The sequence below is a fragment of the Sceloporus occidentalis genome, unplaced genomic scaffold (assembly GCF_023333645.1).
Source record: "Sceloporus occidentalis isolate IW3139 unplaced genomic scaffold, rSceOcc1.0.p SCAF_1, whole genome shotgun sequence".
NCBI lineage: Eukaryota > Metazoa > Chordata > Lepidosauria > Squamata > Phrynosomatidae > Sceloporus > Sceloporus occidentalis.
The window spans coordinates 84,632,112-84,654,846 of NW_028316981.1; the positions used below are offsets into that span (position 1 = coordinate 84,632,112).

At 40.0% G+C, this 22,735-nt stretch overlaps 1 protein-coding gene across 2 annotated transcripts in view; it reads right to left on the reverse strand.

Annotated features, from left to right (window-relative positions):
• The window catches only part of SGCD (sarcoglycan delta), a 712,416-nt gene that overhangs the window by 300,577 nt on the left and 389,104 nt on the right, over positions 1-22,735 (reverse strand). The window contains exon 1 of one of the 2 annotated variants that reach the window (XM_089527874.1): positions 9,619-9,722. The exons of the other annotated variant lie outside the window; for it this stretch is intronic. The gene's annotated coding sequence lies outside the window, so the exon portion shown is untranslated. Of the gene's footprint in view, positions 1-9,618; positions 9,723-22,735 lie in introns of those variants that run through there. 2 annotated transcript variants of the gene reach the window in all.

A 22,735-nucleotide genomic window follows, 5' to 3' on the forward strand; every position in this document is an offset into this window, starting at 1 on the left:
GTGGGTATTCTAACCCTAGCCTCCAGAGTCTTGGTCCAACACTCAAACCACTATGTGTGTGTCTGTGTGTTTGTAAAATATTGGACAGGTTGTTTCTTCAGACATGTTCTTCAGAAATCCTAATAAGGCATGGTACCATGAAGAAGAGGAACAATTCTAGAGAACTCAAAAGCTTAGACCCTTCAACCACCAATTTATTATGATTCACTAATTTTAGTAGAAAGTTCCTCTGTTTGTTCTTGTAACTGAGTGCCTTCAAGTCATTTCTGACTAATGGTGACCCTAAGGCAAACCAATCACAGCAGGGTTTTTTTGGGCTGAGAATGTGTGACTCACCCAAGGTTACCCAGTGGGTTTCATGGCAGAGTTAGAGAATTGAACTCTTGTTTCCAGAGTGGTAGTCCAACATCAAACCGCTGCATCATGTTGGCTCTAAAAATTAATATACAGGTTTACAATACTGTAATTAATATACTATATTTGAAGCAGCCTTTAGTCCAGATGACACTGAAGTGTATTTCTCTATGTTTACAAAGCCTTGTCATCACTGGAATATTTAAGTTTTAAGTTTCACATCTACACAGACTCCCTATTGCCAAATGCCACCATTGCATTTAGGCTATCTGAATTTGCTTCTATATGAGGTTGTCATGTATGTGATAAGTTAAATTTACTTGGAATGTATCACAATTTTTTGCTTTAAAAACAATTCCATAAATCCAACTACTTTCCATTAGTAACTTCAAAGCATATTCTTTTTCAAGCTCTCTGTTCTTGTTATCAACTTTTGCTTTCATGGAAATAACATCTTGATTTCCTGTTTCAGGAGAGTGAAATAATTTTTGTCCCTACTGCAGTATTTGAACTATCACTTTATGAACAAGTGTATTTTCAGTTAATAGCAACAACAAAATGGAAACAACAAGAGATGTGGCATTAATTTCCCTGCAATTTAGCCATTATCAAATTTCCTACTGAAATCTAGAAGGCAAACATTTGTAGGTAAGAAAAGGGTTGGATGTAATGGTTTTGTTCAACTGATGGAGCAACTGGGAGCAGGAAGATTATCTGCTATTGAAAACTCTTGTTCTCAAAGTCTGTTCCAGAGAGCATAGTAATCCCCCTGGAACAGATTTTCTGACACAACGGAGTAGAAGATGATTATCTTGGTGACAAGCTGTAGAAATGCCACCGATCTATTGCTACCACTCCAGGAGGGCCCACAAGGTTTTAAAAAGCAACCAATACAGCACTTGCACAGTGTATGTGTTCATATGCACACACACATACCCTTTGCATCTTCCCTGCCACGGGCAGAAGGGAAAGATAGTGGGAGCAGAAGCAGTTCTAACTGCCAACCTGCAGAGAAAGGAAAGCTTCATCATGCTGTTAGAATGACTTAGGGAGCTGGAGATGTTTAGCCTGGAGAAAAGGAGGTTAAGAGGTGATATGATAGCCTTGTTTAAATATTTGAAAGGATGCCACATTGAGGAGGGAGCAAGCTTGTTTTCTGCTGCTCCAGAGAACAGGACCCAGAGCAATGGATCCAGGCTGCAGGAAAAGAGATTCTACCTCAACATTAGGAGGAACTTCCTGACAGTAAGGGCTATTCGACAGTGGAACACCCTCAGAGAGTGGTGGAGTCTCCTTGTTTGGAGGTCTTTAAGCAGTGGCTAGATGGCCATCTGTCAGGGATGCTTTGATTGAGAGTTCCTGCATGGCAGGGGGTTGGACTGGATGGTCTCTTTGAGAGTGAGAAGCTTGCCACACAGGTCTTCAGGGCGGTTCTCAGAACAGCCCGGCAGGAAACAGAATGAGTGGTGGACGGATTTTACCGCACACTCCAGTCCCTCACTCGTTCTGTTCCCCCTCTCTTCTGTTCCCATTCCGTTTGAGAGGGAATGCTTTTTGAGAACTGTTCTGAACAGTTCTCAAAAATTCCCCCCTCTGGAACAGATTGAAACGGAAGAGAGGGGGAACGGAACGAATGAGGGACTGGTGTGTGCGGTAAAATCCGTCCCCCACTCATTCCGCACTCGTTCCTGCTCCTTCCATTCTCAGAATGGACCAAGAGGAATAGTGCGGTAAGCTTCTGAGTGAAAGAGTCTGTGATTGTGACCTGGTTGTTTTGATGCTTGACTCAATGTTGGATATTTGCTGTTTTAATGTGTTTTCTTAAGATGTTTTTAATTTGTTGTTTTAACTTCTAGATTGCACACCATAGGCAGGCTTTTTATATATTCTTGATTTTACTTGGTTTTGTACAGCGCCGTGTACATTTACAGCACTTTATAAATAAAGCTAATAATAATAATTATAATAATAATGAGAAACAAAGTAATGAAGGCTGCTGTATTTCCATTATATATAGTAAATTCTGATTAAAATTATCAGGCACTATGACAGGAATGCAGTCAACATAGGGGCAGTACAGACCACCCCTTTCAGGGCAGTCTGTAGGCACTCGTTTTTGGTCTGTAGCATTGCCATAGCAATCAAACCACCTGGCAACGCTGTGGACCAAAAAAGGAGCCACCTAGAGCAGCTCCTTTTTGGAATGTCGTACGGGCTGCATTGCAGCCCTTATGAGGTCTCTTCTTGTGCATGACTTTTGGGCGCTGCAATGCCCACACATCATGCATATGCCCCTCATGTGGGCAGGGTGGCACTATAATGGCGCCACCTGCACGTAGTAGTGCTTGGGACTGTGCAGTTGGTACACGGTCCTGAGCCCTACTATTGTCGCCAGGACATTGCATCCTGGCGGTGTGTACCGGGCTATAGTGTAGTACAGTGTGCCCTCCCCTTATGTGGGGATCCGTTCTGTATCCCTCCGTGTAAGGGGAAATCAGCGTATGCTAAAGTGCCATAGGAAATAATGGGACTTCCACCTGTGGTGCATGGCAGCGTGCACGTGCCACAGGCACGCACCCCATTAGTTCTTCCGGGGTGTGCAACGGGCCCTTCTGGTGTGACTTTCAGCATATGCTGAAAGCTGCGTATAGCGCACCCACGTAAAACGCGGGCACACTGTAGTTTGAGCACTGGATTATGACTCTGGAGATCATTCAACAACATTAAAAACCCACCAAACAGTGATACCTTTATTGGACCAATCAAAAGATACAATATATATGTTATAAGATTTGAAGCTCCACTGGCTTCTTCATCAGGCAATGTGTTAAAAACCATACAGGAGAAAAAAAATTGAAGATGTTAGCCTGGTTTTGTTCTTCAGATGATATGGAGGGGTATTTCTTGCAGGCAGGCACCTCCTCCTTCTGGCTACGTGGCTACTGAGAGATTCTCAAATCCAGGAAATTTAACATCCATTTGCAGCACAAAATGATGCTTCCTTTGCAATCCAGTATGTCTTCATCCTTTGTGAGGCTCCCTGGTTAGGCAGAGGACACTGAATTTCTCAAGAAGCATTCATGCTTTTGCATCAGGAAAACTTTAGGTGATGTTAAGGTAAAAAATGCCGAGGCAGTCCCAATTTTTTTTTTTTTTTTTTTTGGAGGGGGGTGTTTTACCTTTGTTGGAGGTAGATGGTTCGATTCTTCCTTTAGCCATGGAAACCCACTGAGTGACCTTTGGTGAGTCACACATTCTCAGCCCCAGAAAATCCTGTGATAAGTTCGCCTTAGAGTCACCATTAGTCAGAAACAACTTGAAGGAACACAACAAGAACAAACTACAGAGATATTTTTACTTAAATTACTGAATCATAACAAAATGTTACAAGAGTGCTGCTTGAAGGGTGTAAGCTTTTGAGTTCTCTAGAATTCTTCCTCATGGTACCATACCTGATTAGGATTTTTGAACAACTTGAAAGAATACATGCAACTTTTCTAACATTTTAATGGCCCTAATAAAAGGGTACTACCAATCCTCAGTTTTGTTTTTCCTTAAGGAAGATATGGTTGTGTGTGTGTGTGTGTGTGTGTGTATAATTTAGATATGCTGCTGAGTCTTCTTAAAGGATTAACTTTTTATAGGTAAATACAACTGTTTCATGTGCCATCTAAAATTACACCATGAGTTCATGGAAACTAATTCTGAGCCATTTCTGCTTTGCATTGCAAATATCATGACAATGGCCCAGGACTGACTGTGGCTGGCTGCGATGTGTGCAAGTGTGAGTAAATACATGTTTGTTGACAATAATGCAGAGAGAGCATTAAGATACACATAAAATATCTTAATAATATCTGAAAGAGAGAGTGTGGTTAGCATGGTATTATATATACTCCTCTTCCTTAATCACTTTGTTCTCCCAGAGCAACTGTTCCCCTCCCTTCTCAAATATAGATGTAAAGAAGTTCTGTACTCAAGCCTAGTAATGATTGTAAACCAGCTTCAATTTTTGGTTAAAAGTCCTGTTAAGCCAAAAACCTGATTGGCTTTAAATGCAGTTTAGGTCAGTATATATGTCATTTGCACCTATGGCTGAAGTAAATAATTAGTTAAGTGAAGGAGTACACAGAGAAGAAACTGTAACTGACTCTCTCCTCTTCATCCCAGATTTAAGTAAGTGATACACATTAAGAAAAACAAACAAATGTGGTGTAGTGTTTAAAGTGTCATAGTGGAGAGACCTAGTTCAAAATTCCACAAGTCTCACTCAGTTTAACCTACCTGATGGGGCTGTTACCAGGATAAAATGGCTAGAGGAAGAACCATGTATGTAATCTAATTTGGAAGAAAGGTGAGAGAAAAATAGAATGAAGAAAATGTAATATAGAAGCTTTGTTCAGATTTCATGAGACGTTTATTCCTTGAAAGATACTCCACATGAAGTATGTCCTTGCGTGTTTGCCAACTCCTGGAGCCCACGTGTGGGTAGTTGCCTGAGATTTTTTTATCATTTCCTTTCTTTACAATCACTAGTAGACTCATGAGCTTTATAAAATCTTAGCAACTGAAAATCAATCTGCTTCCTTCAACCTCATCTGAAGTGTTTTCCATGCACTGGGATCTTTCTCATTTGATTCAACTTTTCATTGAAATGCCTGGGGATCAGTACAGTAAAACAAAACTTTTCAATATACTTGAAATATAAGGTTCAGGAGCATGGGAGTCATGTCAGCTTTCCTAGTGGATGTGGCAGGGTCACACCACATGTATGGTACTTTGTGTAAAATAAAATACAACAAAACACTCTTAGATACATTCAAAACTGAAGAACACCCACAAGCACAATTTAAAATAGCAGAGAGTTAAATAGACAAGGAAATTAGCACTAAAAAGATAGGCAGCAATGTCTACAGAAAGTTAAAGAGAAAAGCCCTGGGAAATACAGTTGGTTTTCTGTATCCATGAATTCTGTATACATGGAGTCAACCTACCAGGGCTTTAAAATATTTTCTTAAAAAATCCAAAAAGCAAACCTTTGATTGTTCATCACTTTGGATTTTGGTATCTCAAATAACAAATGGAACCAAATCATGGCAGATACCATGCACCCACTATAAAAAGGTCTTGGTCTGGTCCTGAAAAATCAGCAAAGTAGGTGCTGTGTAGGGCTTTCTGGGAACTATTGCTGAAAAGTCTAATTTCTGAGTAGCCTTTTGCTAAATCTCAGCTCTGGCTGGTACTCTCAATCCTGGGTCAGCTGGATCTAGGCAAAGGGCCACACAGCTTGGTTACATGAAAATTAGACTACTGTAACATACTTTGTGTGAGGCCACTATTGAAGAATTTTGCATAAGGATGCAAAGAATACTCATTTTTTCATCTTCAGTATGAAAGCGTATTCTGACATACTGAGACATCTCACTGAAAAAAATGTCATTCATTACAACCTTTTTTGAAATTTCAGGATTATTTTTAAAATGGACATAACCCTCCTCCCAACTTTATCCTTTAGAATGCAGCATAATTTGTGCAAAATGTCACTATTTTCTGTACAAATGCAGTTTTTGCAGAAGAAAAGCTCATTTTCACACTTTTTTGACATACAGAAAAAATCTCAAAATGCAAAAAAACCCCAAAAAACAAACAAAAAACACCAAAAGCACACAAAAACTCTCATCCAGAGAGCTGATTTTTCTTCTTCAGTTCTTCATGCTTGCAACACAATATTGGAAGCTTTATGATGCAGAAACATCAAATACATTTTCAACAGGTTTCTTATTATTATTATTAACCTTTATTTATAAAGCGCTGTAAATTTACACAGTGCTGTACATACAATCTTTTTAACTGGAAAGTTCCCTGCCCTCAGGCTTACAATCTCCTTCTAGTCCCTTCCCCAAGGACTCAGAATACATAATCAAAGCACTCCTGACAGATGGACATCTAGCCTTTGTTTCTAACTCAAAGGAAGTAACAGTCCCACTATATTCTGTGCTGGATAGGTATCACCTGAATGATATAGACAAGTTGGAGCAGGTTCAGAGAAGGGCAATAAGGGTAAGAAGTACAGGGAACAAAACATGAGGAGAGGTTGGAGGAGCTGGGCATGTTCAGAAGAGAAGACTGAGGGGTGACATGACTGAACTCTTTAAATACTTCATGGGTTGTCACAGAGAGGAAGGGACAGACATGTTCTCTGCTGTATCAGACGATAGGATGAGGTAAATTGGTTTACAGAAAAGTAAATTTTAAGTGAACATTAGAAGGAACATCTTGACAGAAAGAATGTTCTGGTAGTGGAACCAGATCCTTAGAGAGGTGGTGGGATGTCCTTTGGACATTCTCGAAGAGAGGTTGGACAGCTACCTGATAGGGATGCTTTAGTTACATATTCTGCATTGAGCAAGAGGTCAGACTCTATGGCCCATAAGGTCCCTTCAAATCTATTTTTCTATGACTCTATAAAAAGGAATCTGTTTAATGTACTAAGATAGTTTAAGGGCCTTGGAATTCACATTCTAAGCTTCAAAGTCACATTTGGCACTCCTCTAACTAGTTCAAGATTGATCTTTCTGTGACACAAGAGTATCTAATCCAATGATACCTTGGGAAATGGAATAGACATCAAGGACAGAGATCAAGGAGACTGTGGGAGAAAGAGGACAAGAAGGATGTTCTGTGAAACAATAAAAATGTATCCTTTACCACATGTCTACCTAAAAGAATGACAGCTAAGTGGAACTCGCAATGCATCCTCTTATAACTCACAATGCATTCTCTTATAGCAATGCATGGAAAGACAACAGTGTGGGTAGGGGGGAATGTGTATTAAAAATAAAAAGGAAGAAAAAAACTGGTAGATACAATTGTGAATCAACATGTGCTTGCTTGAAGGAAGGGTATTAAGGAGAAAATATATCCAATATTACACAGAAGCATCCAATATTACACAGAAGCATTTGTGCATCTCTCACTGAAAACAAAATAAACAAAATCCAGTAAATGAAAAGTTGTATATACAGTGGATATAGGTGATGAGCAAGGATCTCCCCCTTGGCTCTGGACAGGTCTGATTACTAAAAGCCCAGTACTGGATGACAAAGGAAGCCTGGAGGCCCTTTAGCATTTCCACCCTTGTCATGGATAGGATCCTCTCTCTTACTGAACCTGTATCTTACCTAACCAACTACTTGAGTTGGAGGGCTGAAGCAGAAGAGATTCTAGTCATGTTGAGATATGTAATAGCACTCTGGGAGGTCTGGAAGACTATGATGCATGGATACATTTTTCTTTGATAGCTGGTTATCACTTCAGTTACAGTTGCAGTTGTTCATTTAATGCCATGACAACAAGAATACAGTTAGGATTTTTCTAGGCTTTCCTGGCACTTTGAGTATAGCTTGGCCTAGCTCTCAAGCTTGCCACCATGTGCCTGAGAGTCTTCAGTGAAGATGGAATTCTCTCATAGAAATTCTGTACATGAGCTGCCAAATATTTTGCTTTTCCTCGTATACTACAATATAGCCTTTTATGTCATAACTCTTACACCCTAACTTCTTATTTTCTCATTGTAGCCAGCATGGTGTAGTGGTTAGAGTGTTGGACTACAACTCTGGAGATCAGGTTTGATTCACCACCATGGAAACCTACTTGGGTGAGTAACACATTCTCAGCCCCAGAACAACCCCGTGATAGAGTTGCCATTAAGTTGGAAATAACTTGAAGGCACACAATATCAACAGCAACAACAGCAAGACTGTTGTTGTTGTTGTTGCTGTTGTTGTTCTAGACATTTACTCCAGTTCAACCCCTTTAAAATGAAGCTAGGATAAATGCCACAAAACATAGCCACTAGTCAGCCTGGATGGTGGTTTATTTTCTCTTTGGCTTGCTGCTTTGGAAGGCATAACTGCTTTCCCTGGTGGCTGATTCTATTTCACTATCTGACTTACGGTAGCTCAGTTTGATTCATACTTGATAATCTGTTTTAAAAAAGGAGACAAAAATAGACTTCCCACCCTAGCTTTATCCTGATTTATGGAATCATGAGGAAAAATATCAGCATCTGAATGTGACAGGAAGAGAAGCCATAGACTCCCAGTCTGTCTTCTTCACCACATTGCTGCTAGTCAGTGAAATGAGATCCTTCCTCCACCCAAGCATAGTTTTCTTAACTCAGCTCTTGCATTTACTATTGCCTTCCATTTGTAAGAAGAGCCAGAACACTCAGGACAATACTGAGCATATTTGAGAAAAATAAACTTTTGAACTAATGTAAGGCAAGGCAGATAGAAGAGGGGTAAGAAACTATCTAAAGAGTTAAGAACTTGGCTGATAATTTGCACTTATTTTCATGTCTTAACAAAACTGCTGCAGAGTTACTTTTAGCCACTACACAAGCTTGCCAAGTAGGGTGAATTGGTCACTGCTAATGGAAATCCCACACATTAGAGTATATAGTAATAAGATATATATTGAGTAGTCTCTCCCACGAGAGATTCCCCCATCAACACTTTCAGCAAAGCTTTCTTAGAGTAATTTATTTGGCCAAAAACAAAACAAACACCTCATCAGAACAGAGGTGGCATGTGGGATCCAAGTATTGCTTTTCAAAATAGCTAACACAGAGTTTTCTAAAGAATATTACCAATGTGTGTCTGAGTTTTTTTGCTACAGACTGGGCAGAAAAAACTACAGAGAAGCAGCATAATATTGCAGCAATAAAATCTGCTTATGATTTTGAAATGTACACAGCAAGTTACTTAGTTAAAGCTGTCTCAAAATTATTCAGCAATAGCCCCAGTCCTCTCTCTGGAAAAAAGCATTATATCTATTTGTGAATTCCATTTGCATCTACAAAACTGATACATGTAGATGCCATTTGTCATTTACTATATTTCCACTATCTACATTACAATGAGTTTCTCTTCACTTCCTTGTCTTTATATAGCCACAGATAAACTTTAAAAGTGTTACTTCCCTGTTCTCACCATTTCCATGGAAAGAGAAACAAGTTGGCAAGCATGTACGCTTGTATGACAAGAAAGCCAAAAGTACTCCTCTTCCCTGCAAGATCAGAACTTAAGTAAAAATTAGGGAAGCAGCAAACTCTTAAGGCAATAGTTTCACACACACAGCAACAGATTTCCAACTTCTCCCTCCCCTTAAACCATTTAGCTGAATGCAAACAAACTCATACATCAGAACAAAAGGAGCACAATGCCAGGAAATCCACATGGAGAAAGAACAATAGGCACTTACCTCTCTCTTTCCCCAGCCAGATGAAAGTACAGTTCCAGAATATGCCCGAACAGGGGTGTGGTGTGGGAGACACAGTGTTGCTTTCAGAGCAGCACGAGGCCTACCCTGCCTTCAGAAGCTGACCCTGTCAGATTTTCCAACATCAGAACTCCAGCCAAGTCCCTGCCCATGCCTGAAGAATTTCCTGAGCAGCATTCCCGTTCTTTTTCTAACTGCTTTCAAACCACACTCTGTCCTTTACTTCAATAAGGCTTTGTCAGGCCAAGTTACAGCTACTGGTCTGGCTCCAGATATCAATGGAAAACACATGTGTTTTACATTAGAGGGACCCTTCCCCCTCTTATAAAGATGCCTCCACTTCAAGCACAAGGGTTTGGTATGTTTTGCATTTAGTACAATAAAGCAAATCATTCCTGAAAGTAGAGTTATTAAAATTTTCTCTTCACTGTGGTAGATGATTTCTCGTCTTTGCTTTAGTCTTGCACTAAAGTTACCTTTCTACCGTTAAGTCACCTTTCTCAGCCTCACCAGACCTGAGAAGGATAAGAATTCAACTTTCTATTCAGTGCCACCCTCTGTTTACCTATGCTTCTGTCTCATTTTAATTTCAGTTGCGTAAAGGGGAAGCTTATTTTTAGAACCTCCAGACTCTGCTCAGCACACTGCTGCTATATCCCAATCTTGACAAGCACGACTGTAAGTGGCAGATGCTAAAAATACTATAATAATGTCTGAACTCTCTCAGTCTTCTTGCCCTAACAGTCCCCTACAAAAAATCATGTCAATATTTTTAAAAGGTTTGTATTTAAATATAGGCAATATCTGTCTTAGCTTAAGTAAAGAGAGGGAAGATAATTGCTTGGGGGTGCATATTGTTTCTTTTAACAAAATGGGCCCCAGTTCTTGGTATATTCCAGATGATTCCATGCATCAAGATGAACAATTGATGAAGATGATGAAGATGATTTGCTGCTCAAGATGCCCAGAATGTGAGATGCGTTTCTGCAGGAATAGAAAATTTTGATCTGTCTATCCTTCACATATTTCATCCTCAAGCAAGCAAATCCACTCAAATTTGGAAGCATGGGACAATAGCAGAGTTGTCAAGGTACCAACACAGAAAACAAATCCTTTCAAAGAAGTTTGCAGTGGTCACAGGTGGTCAGAATTTGACCTCTGTTCCCTTATCTGGTGGAGTTCCCCAGGGCTCTGTTCTGGGTCCCCTTCTGTTTTCTCTCTACACTGTCCTTAGGTAAACTCATTAGCTCTTTTGGTTTTTCCTACCATCTGTACACTGATGACACCCAGTTGTATCTTTCCACCCCTGACCTTTCTCCAAGACTTGAACAGCAAGTTTCGTCTTGTCTCACAGCTGTCTCGCAGTGGATGCGCCATCGGCATTTAAAGCTCAACATGGCCAAGATGGAGCTTCTTGTCATTCCTCTTAAGTCCACCCTTCAACACTCCTTTTCTGTCTCTGTGGACAATATTTCTATTCAACCAGTCCAGCAAGCCCGCAGCCTTGGTTTTATCTTTGACTCTTCTCTGTTGTGTATCCCGCAGATCCAGACAACAGCCAAGGCTTGTAGATTCTTTCTATACAATATTGCCAAAATCCGAACATATCTCTCCGCCTCTACTGCCAAGATCCTGGTCCATGCCCTAGTGGTCTCACGATTCGATTACTGTAACATCCTCCTGGCTGGACTTCCTCTTTCTCACCTCCGTCCTTTAATTTCTGTCCATCATTCAGCTGCACGCATTATCACATCCAACCACCGCTCTGACCACATCTCTCCTGCGTTGGTATCCCTTCACTGGCTCCCACTCCCTTTCTGCATTCAGTATAAGCTCCTGCTGTCGACATTTAAATCCCTCCATGGGCTGGCCCCTCCTTACTTATCAGACCTTATTTCTCCTCACCTTCCAACTAGGGCCCTCCGTTCTGGTAGCCAAGGTCTGCTGTCCCAGCCCAGGATTTCCTCTGCCCCATCTCAGATTCGCCCCTTTTCACTTGCTGCCCCTCACTCCTGGAACCTTCTCCCCCCCCCCCCCCCGAACAAGAGCCATCACTTCTTTAACCAGCTTCAAAACGGAGTTGAAGACCATCCTGTTCAGAGAAGTGTTCCCAGGCATTGCATAATTGTCACTTGTTATCTGATGTTCTTTTGTTGCCTGTTTTTTTATTCATTTCCTGTATTGCTATGTAGTTTATATGTATTGTCCTACTAGAGAGGCAGGCTAGCTCCAACAGGCCTCCCTGGAAGATGATTAACCATCCACTAAGAAGCCAAGCCCTCCCTCCAGTCCACCTGCCTTCATCCCCCTTCCCACCACCACTCCCTTCTCCTTTTGTGTCGTGTCTTTTTAGATTGTAAGCCTGAGGGCAGGGAACCGTCCAATTAAAAAGATTGTATGTACAGCGCTGTGTAAATTTACAGCACTTTATAAATAAAGGTTAATAATAATAATAATAATAATAATAATAATAATAATAAATGTTTTTCCAGATATAAACAAAAAACAACAACAAATAAATAAAACACATCGGAGCCATTGGCAATAATCTTTGAGAACTCCTGGAGAACAGGAGAAATCCCAGCAGACTGGAGGAGGGCAAACATTGTCCCCATCTTCAAAAAGGGGAAAAAAGAGGTTCTCAGCAATTATCGTCCAGTTAGTCTGACATCAATACCAGGAAAGATTCTGGAGCAGATCATTAAACAGAGAGTCTGTGAACATCTAGAAGGCAATTCCACAATCACAAAAAGTCAACATGGGTTTCAGAGAAACAAGTCATGCCAAACAAATCTGATCTCTTTTTTGATAAAATTACCAGCTTGGTAGATGAAGGGAATGTTGTATATATAGTATATCTTGATTTCAGTAAGGCCTTTGACAAGTTTCCCCATGACATTCTTGCAAACAAGCTTGTAAAATGTGGGCTAGTCAAGGCAACTGTTACATGGATTTGTAATTGGTTGACTGGCCGAAGCCAAAGGGTGCTCAACAATGGCACCTTTTCATCCTGGAGAGAAGTGACCAGTGGGGTCCCACAGGGCTCCGTCCTGGGGCCTGTGTTACTCAACATCTTTATCAATGACTTGGAGGACAAAATTGGGGGCATACTTATCAAATTTGCAGATGACACCAAATTAGGAGGAGTAGCAAAGACCCCAGGGGACAGAATCAAAATCCAAAATGACCTGAATAGACTAGAAAGCTGGGTCAAAGTTAACTTAGGCCTGTTACAGACTGCCAAAATAAAGCTGTTTCAGGTCTCTTTGGAGGCATGCTGTTTAAATGATGCATGCACCCTAAGAATCCAGAAGCTGCACCAAAGCTGCACTCCAGTGCTTAGGAATGGAGTGTGGCTTTGGCGCAACCTCCGGACTCTTAGGACCCATGCATCATTTAAATAGCATACCTCCAAAGAGACCCGAAGCAGCTTTATTTTGGCAGTCTGTAACAGGCCATAATGAACTTCAACAGGGAGAAACAACAGCAGCATTGGTGCCAGGCAGCTCAGCAGGACACACGTGCAAATAGCCTGGCACTGGAACAGAGGGCTCTGGGTCTGCTGGCATCTGGGCCTCGTGTTGCCTGGTCGGGATCCCCATTAAGTGAACAGAAGAGGCTATTTCATTTGGCCTGTGCAGACAACACCTTAGTGTAAAATATTGTTTCTTTCCCTTCAAGAAGAGATCTTGATGAATTTCTCCCTTTGTTCTATGAATGAATGAATCTTATACAACCTACCTTACAGACCAAGTCAAACCACAGTTCCAGCTGGCCCACTTCTGTTTACAGCAATTGGGAGATAAATTGGCCTCAGAGTTTCAGAGAGGGATCCCTTTTTTAGTCCTGTCTGAAAATGTCAGGGATTGGAACACTGAGCCTTCTACACGCAAAGTATGTGCTCTGCTCTAGAACTATAGTCTCATTGCAACCCTTTTGCTTGAATTTTCCTTTACTTCTAAACTGTTTTAGTACACAGCATGCTACTTTCTGCTTTCTTTCTGAACCTCCATTGCCTTTTTTGTGTTTCCAACAGCTGCCATTGACTACTGTTATGTGTGTGTTGTACAGTCCAAGAATCTGCATGCCACCTTTCTGATTCTTCCCATTCTGGCTGCCTCCTTGAAAACCATTGTTCCATTCGCTCCCACTTTTTTTCCTTTTGATTAACTTGGCTCAAATTCAATTGCTATTCCAATGCTTGAATTTCAAGCTATCAGTGAACAAAGAGAGAATGTGAAAGATAATTTAAACTACACCGGAAAAGATAATTCATCCACAACATGCAAATAAATGCTCAGTGATTGATAATTAATAATGCTCAATCCTGAATAACCAGCCTTGCTAGTTTTGTTTATCCAATCAGCAGACTGCAGTTAGATGACAAATCACACCATGTTGTGGTCTGAGCCAAGGCAGTTAAAGCTGTCTCAAATTGGATTATTTCTGCAGTGTGTTTTGGACTGTAAGCAACTTAGCCAAAATGACTTAACTCAAAAGACCTCTTTTTTGAACTGATGCATGTTTAATGACAAAACTGAAAATGTATATGCTCACAACTTCAAATACCAAGAGGCTGCTGAGTTTCTGACAATTTTAATGCATATATTTATGGATTCTATCTGTATACTAGAGCATTTCAAAAAACAAAAACAAAAAGGCAACATTTATACAATCAACTTCATACGTGTATACGTGATCATGTCATTAGGTCATAAGAAAATTTGCCTATGTTGGGGAATCAGACAAGAGGAAAAAGGAATTTATAAGATATTTAAAATATCTGATTAATGCAACTGGACCTTCAATACAAGGTACTTCAGAATCCTACAGTTATACAAATGTTTAACAGCAATATTTTATAGCCTGGGAATTCTGAACTCAGTTTGTCTGTATAATCCTTGCCCTTCTAGGATTAAAACCATGGGCTTTTTTAAGGGCCCTGGTACACAGATCAACAAATTCAACAGTGCTTTTCCATGATTTCTGGTCACTGAACTACTTATATAATAATAATTTTCTCATCAATCAATTTTGCTTCAATGTGAGCAACATAGGTAAGACCCTCCCCCAATGCTCTTCTGCCTTCCAAATACAGTATGAATTCAGGTTGTTGTTGTTGTTGTTGTTGTTGTAGTTGTTAATAATCCTCAAGGTGACTTTGACATATAGAGAACCTATAAATGAGAGAGTTCCAGTCATCAACAGTTCTCTCACCTGTATTAATTTTAGCTACAGTTGTGAAGTCTGCTCATGGAAAATGAGCCAAACTTCCTTCCTTCCATTAAGTTTCTCTTCAGTTTGTTAGTAGTAGGTTAGAGCATTAACATCCTTACCAAATTATCATTGGCCTCTATGAATATTTGTTTGCATGGTGGGGAGAATATCAGTGTTTGTGATGCAGATTAGTCAGATAGATTTCATTATTTTTAATGGCAGGTCAGCAAGATACTGGGAGAGAAGGAACTGTTCCAATTAATAATTTTGACAAAAACAATACTTATTGGAATAAATGATACATTTCTGTAACAACTGATTAAATCTGTCAGAGAAGGAACAATAATGATGAATTCACATTGCTCCCATGAAATTAGTTTTGTTGGAACTGTAGTGTATGATGGCATTTTTCCTGACATTGAGTGAAAAGCACTGGATAACGAAAGCATTACATCCAGAATATTTTTGCAAGTTAAGATGCAGGATGCAGCTAGGAATGTAATGCTTCACTAAGGGCCAGAACAGACCGGCAAGTTAAGCCACCTTCCAGGCAGTTTGGGAGTGTAGTGTTTTCATGCTGCACACTTCCAATATGCCTGGAAGCCATCCAGAAGCCACCTAGCCAATCACATGGGGGCGGCTTCATAATGCTCCAGCGGCACAGTATTTACATGCCGCGCACCACCTATCATGAACCTGGCTTCTAGTTGTGTTGCAGGCAGAAAAGCTGGCCTTTTTGCCACCTGAAAAAGGAGCAGATCTTTGCCGCTCCTTTTTCAGGCAGATTCAAGGCAGATTGGGGATGCGGCATGTGGTTGTCGTGGCCTCAATCCATCTTTGGAAGGGGCGGCTTCAAGCTACACCTTCTGTCCATCTATTTTGCCCCTAAGTTTCTTCTCAAAGGTAGCAACAAGTCATTTCAGCAATTTCCCCCATTCTGAGAAAGTCTTTAAAAACCAGTCAGCTCAGAATGCTATTTACAATTTGGGACTTATGTGCAAAATTTACACATGGTTGTTTTGCCCAGAAAATAGCATTTTCTGCATAGGAAATGCTGATTTATATGCAAAATCTAATATGTGCAAAAGTTTATACAGAATAGATCACCAATTTCACCATTTTCTGCACAGGAAACAGCATTTTCTGCATAGGAAATAATATTTCTGTGTTGAAATATTATTTCTTATGCACAACCATGTGAGAATGTTGCATAGCATTTTCTGCATAGGAAATAATATTTCTGTGTTGAAATATTATTTCTTATGCACAACCATGTGAGAATGTTGCATAGAATAAGTCCCAAAATGCAAACATTCTGATCAATCCAAGATTCTTTTTGTCAAGGTTTCTCAACACTTGAAAGATACGTTTTTGAATGTTTTATTTTTATTTTAAAAAATCAAATATTCTTTCCATTCCTATTAGTAGCTCAATTAATAGTGCCTCTCTGTCACCACCACTCTGCCAAGCAAGCAAACAAATTCTTCTATGAAGTAATAAAAAGAAATTCCCACCATGTGGTACATTCAGACCACAGGTTTGTGTATGCTAGTAAAAGACAGTGTCTCACTTACCCTATCAGCGGAGCCTAGCCTGTTGTGATACATTATCATTTAAAAAAATAGCATTGTTGATCTCCAGTCATGGGGTAATTTCTACTCAGCACAAATGAGTTCTTTGCAAAGGTAAGATTTATCTAGACTCTTTCTATAAAAAGTTCTACTCTGTAACTTTTGCCACAGAAGCAGTGCTGGAAGCTGACCTTTTAGTCAAATGTACTCCACCCCTGCCAGCCTTAGCCTTTATCGTCTAATTAGTCTGATGGCTTCTATCATTTGGAGGCTCTTCTCAGAACTAATTCCAGGCTTTCAGCTAGCTGAGCTTGTGATTAGGTAAAATAAAAAATTGTTCATTTTCATTTCTCAGGCAAACTTAATGTTAACTGCCTTGAATGACTTCTAAACTACCTGGGTTGTAATTTTTGAGACCACATGACCATTACCTTCCATTCTGGAAAAAAGTCAGATACAACATGGAAGGTCTGCACCAAAAGGAAAAATGATTTGTAATTTAAGTGGTTTAGTCTAGGTTTTTATTCCATACAGATGCTGCCTTAAAGCAACGGAAATAAAACACATGCTTATGTATTATAGAGATGTGAGAACCAATATTCTTTTGGCAAGGACAGCATTACTGTCCTTTATATCCTGCCCTTTCTCCATTATATCTTAATGGTCTCTACATTTGTTACCCTTATCTGAGCAATTCTTGCTTTTGTTCACTCACAATGGAGGTTAAATGCATGCTGCTGTCCTACATGCTTCATCCTGATATATAGCCCTGATGAATGGAAATCATCACCTCAGTCTGGAATAATGACTTGTCAGGGGCAAAAGGTGCAGCTTCCATGCTGCTTGCACTCTAATGTTATAGGATGAAAACAGATGTGACATTTTCCCTAAGCCAAATTGATGATAAAGTTCTGACCATTTCTTGTCATCCTACATAATTCTATTTGGGATGGAAAGTAGGGTTTTTCAATTAGTGGCCTGTGTTCTTTTTGTTTTAAATGAGGAGATAAAATACCATCAGAAACATCTTAACTGAGCCCATATGAACATATCAGAGAGCAATTTTAATAAGATAATTAGCAGAGTACTTGTAAGCACAGTAAGTAACTGAAGAGACAAACCAGGGAGGCATTACGTTAGTTCACAGATACCGTTTGATGATTATATACTATGCTAATGAACTTTTTATCTTCTGAAAATGGCACGGAAAGAACAGTTTTCACTTGATTATAAGGCCTCAGCTAAGAATCTTTGTTAAGAATGAGCCAGATGAATCATATTTCAACACTACAACCAAAAATTTGGGGAAAAGGGGAAAGTAATACCCTCTATGGCTTACGCACCAGAAAAAGCCCTCAGTGAAAGCTACAATAATCCGTCTACTTACTTTACACTCTTGTGTTAACTTAAGGGTTTGCTTACTCTTTTGGCAGTGTAACTGACATTTTAATTATTGTTATATTTATGTGCATGTGGCCTCATTGAATGGTCATGGAACAATTTCACATGGATAGTGCTAGATAGTGCTGTGTCTTGTGCTCTGCTATGGGAAATGAATGGAGGCTAATTTTTACCAATGGGCACTGGCTTATAGGATTTGGTTTTTTAAATGAGCCAAAATCGTTACTTTTTAAAATTATAATTATAATGGTACCTCATCATTTTTGCAGTGTCTTAGAACTACAGTCAGTCCTCCTTATCCATGGATTTTTCATCCACAGATTCAGGCATCCACAGCTTGAAAATATTCAAAAATATATAAATTCTAAAAAGCAAACCTCAATTTTGCCATTTTATATAAGAGACACCATTTTACTATCCCTTGAATTTAATGGGACTTGAACATCCACAGATTTTGGTATCCACAGGTGGAACCAAACCCCAGTGAATACCAAGGCCCCACTGTATAACTTTAACTAAGTACTTTTTAAAGTAACTTTCAGAGCCCAACAGATCAAACCATTTGGCGAAGTACTGAGAATTTTCAGCTCAAGAGCTCTAGTGGCTCTCCAAACTACTAATCCCAAAATTACATACATATGATGCTGTCATGGCAGTTAAAGGAGTATCAAAGTGCTATAACTGTGTAGTGTGAAAGAGCCTGAAATCTCTCTTTTTGATACATGAAAGTCCCCCCCCCCCCAAATTGGCTACATGTTTTCTGGGTTTTGTCTTCCACTCTCTGTTCTTTGCCCATTTTTCAAAAGAGCAGAAGCTATTTGGGCATTTTTCCAGATAATTTGTAGATTCCCTTTAACACCTTAATCAGATCTCTTCACTCTTTAGTTTTCAGCTAATAAATTAGCCACTTTATAGATATAAGACTTATAGATACTGTGTGTAACTTCTTAACTCCTCGAAATGATATTTGACATTGTTGTTTATCATGATATTTCTTCTCTTTTTTTCAGTGAGTTTCTCATTTTCAATTTCAGGTTCTCCTGGTTAAACATCCGTTACAGGTACCCACATTCTCCATTCACAGGCTAAAGAAAAAGGTATTTTAAAATGCTAAATCTCTGGCAGATAGTTGGATAAGATGATTTACAAAGTCCCTTCCAGTTCTGTCATAGTTGTAGGAAAGAATGGCTGCTTCAGTTCCATGTATAAGCACCAGTGAACAGAAAAATTTGGGACCATCACTCTGCCACTGACAGCCATTCAGATTCAAAATAGTGATGAGTCTTCAGCTAACCACAGTATAGGATGTCATACAGCCTAAATAATGATCCTTAACATATGCAGTTTGTCAGCACTGGCCTCCACCTTAAAAAAAGAAACACAATAGAAAATTATATCTAGCATGAAGTTTGTATTCTTGTAGTCCTTCCCACACAAAATGAATGTGTGTGTTGTACCTTCAAGTAATTTCCGACTTATGGAAAACCTATCATGGGGGTTTCTTAGCAAGAATGGTTCAGAAGAAGTTTGGCATTGCTTTCCCCTGAGGCTGAGAGCATGTGACTTGCCCAAGGCCATCCAGTGGGTTTCATGTCCAAGCAGGAATTGCATCCTGGCCTCCAGAGTCATCCAACACTCAAACCACTAAGCCACTCTGGCTCTACTTCCCATACAAAAACAACTACAAAATGTTCTAATACTAAGATTTGTTACTCCAGTAAATGTAGTTTGTGAAAGGGATACTTTTCACCTGAGCTGTGAAAAGATCTTGGTGTAGTCTAAATACCAAGTGTGGGGAAATGGTTGTTCATGGGCTTCATGGAATGAAACAGATAAGGCAGGGCTCTATTCTCTTCTCCCTTTCCATCCTAGCACCAGTACTGGCATAGAAGAGAAAAATTTGCTGATATAATTAACATTCTGTATCCATTGATCCTAGGATTTAGGAATATCACAGCTTGTCTCTACCTTATTCTTTCTTATTGAGTGATATAATTAAATGGGATTCCATAAATTATCTAATTCCTTATTCATATAATCCCATCAAAGACTTAATAGTCCTACAGTATTGTACTGTACTAAACAGCTAGGCCATATAAATCATTTTTTAAGATGTTGGATTTGTCATATACAGTTAAAATAGCAGATGCTTGCCCCTCCATATGGCGACTGTAAAGGCCAGGGGTGGAGAATTTCATGCAAGCCTGTCTGTCAGGAATGACAAACAAAACTACTTTTTGGAAACAGCCCTCACATCAGGAGCAGTAGACAAAATTCTTGCTCAACTGCCTCCCCAGCTATTCAATTCCTCAACAAATTTATCATGGAACTACAATAAATTTTAAAATGGTCAAAGAGCATTAAAGACCCCAGCGAGACTGGAGCAGCATTACTTTGACAAAGAAGAAGTGGGAAATATTCCACTTCCCCATAGAAATACTGTACATAGCAGTGGGTTTTTTTAAAAGTAGAAATGTAGCAGAGAATTTAAATTCAGAATCTAGTGAACGTCTTACTGGTCTGTTGTCTGACACATATATCCTTTCCAGCTCTCCTTGCCCTGTAGCCCACTTCACTTGCTTATTTTTATTATTTCATTGTAGAAATGCTACTGCAAATCTTTGAAAGGTTAACTGAAACTGCTGTCCAGAAAACACAGGAACAGGATTGCTACAGTTTATGAATTTTAATGATCTACATTACAAGTGTGCTATTTTTATACCTGTATGCAATCACCAATATCTCAGTAACGGTATAAAATATGACAGAGGCCCAGGAAGAAACAATAATAGAACTGCACTGCAGTTGCCCTGTCATTAATAACAGTAGGCTACAGTAAAACAGGAAAAGAACAGACAAAAGAAATAACATGGGGAAGAGCACCGATAAGATTCAAGACAAGCATCTATATAGAAAAAGTGTGTTGCTATGGGAAAACATATCCATTACATAGTTAATGGTATATTAAGCCCATTCAATGCTGTACTATTCCATGAATATAGGTAGCCAAATGTAGCTGTCTGATTAAGTTATGAGGACAACTTTACTACTCACAGAAATAATAATAATAATAATAATAATAATAATAATAATAATAATAATAGCTTATTTCTTCTATACTGCCCTTCTTGAAATCAGGGCGGTGTACAACAGGAACAATCAATACAATTAAAATACATTAAAAACAATACAATAAAAACAAAACAAACTCATGCCAGCTCAGCAATGCTGATGAAGGGGGGAGAGGGGGGAGAGTATTCTGGGTGAGAGTCAGGGGTAGGCCTGCTCGAAGAAATATGTCTTCAGCCCCTTCTTAAATTGGGCTAGGGAGGTGGCCGAGCAGAGCTCGGCGGGCAGCGAGTTCCAGAGGTTGGGGGCCGAGGTGGTAAAGGCCCTCCTGGAGGTAGAAACTAGTCTGACCTCTGGAGCTCTTAACAATTGCTGCCCAGATGATCTGAGTGTGCGGGGCGGATTGTATGGAGAGAGGCGGTCCTCTAGATACCCTGGGCCCAAGCCATTTAGGGCTTTATAGGTAATAACCAACACCTTGTATTGCGCCTGGAAGCGAATAGGCAGCCAGTGAAGATCTTTAAGCACTGGTGTTATATGACTGGCCCTGGATGTGTCAGTGACCAGTCGGGCTGCCATATTCTGCACTAATTGCAGCTTCCGGGTATGGTACAAGGGTTACCCCATGTAGAGCGCGTTGCAGAAGTCCAAACGAGAGGTTACCAGAGTGTGTACTACAGTTTCAAGGTCCCTCCGGCCCAGGTAGGGACGCAGCTGGCGTATCAGCCGAAGCTGATAACAGGTGCTCCTGACTGTTGCATCCACCTGAGATGTAAGGTGGAGCGACACATCAAGGAGCACCCCCAGACTGCGTACCGAGTCCTTCACTGGAAGCGTGATCCCGTTCAGGACAGGTGGAACTACCGCCATCCCTGGACCGGGAGAACCTATCACGAGTACTTCCGTTTTCTCTGGATTCAGGCTGAGTCTGTTTTCCCTCATAATAACATTCTCCTAAGAACAGGGCACAATAAAAGCGGCTTAACCACAGTAAAGACCTTTTGTGTGATCAGGAGTAGGAAACCTGGTACACTCCAGATATTTTGGATTACAGCTGCTATAATCCTTGATGATTAGTGATTATGAAGGTTATAATCTCACACATCTGAAAAGCACCAGGTTGCATCCCTTGTAGTAGGGTTCTTAGTAGTCATGGTAAATAGTAAGTGGACTGTGGGGTTTATAATCTCAATGTCTGGCAAGCCAAAGTTGCCAACTCCTATATTAGATTGTTGTAGTATTCAATAAACCACAATACAAGATGGTTTGAAGCTAGCTTTTGAAACTGAGTTTGCAGTTAACTGCAATTTATACAGTGGACCCTTTGTATGCGTGGGAGATCCATTCTGGACCCACCCCTCCCCACATATGGCAAAAAACGCGGTACCCCAAGTCCTGTTGATTCCTATGGGTGCATGCTCCCTCATGCTGAATGGTGCACGTGCCACAGGTGAACATGCCATTTTAATTCCCTGGGCTTGCTGTGTGCAGAAGCTTAAATCCACATATGGCAAGCCCACCTATGGTGCTGTAATTATATCTGAACTTCCTGTCCCAGCTGATTCCTAGTTTATTTTGTAGCTCTGCCCTCATGACTGAACAAACTACAAAAACATTAAAGAAGGTCAGCTAGAAAATGAAACAAATCACACTGTTAAGAGAGACTGACATTTTCACAGACCTATTCATCCCAACTCTTGAAAATCTACCTCCTTGCTGACAATTGTGCTTTTACTCATATCTAACACAGGACACATGATAAAATTACACTATAAGAAATGCCAACAGCTGAAGGAATATAATTGCAACTTGATCTAAAAGCCAACCCAGGTATCATCACC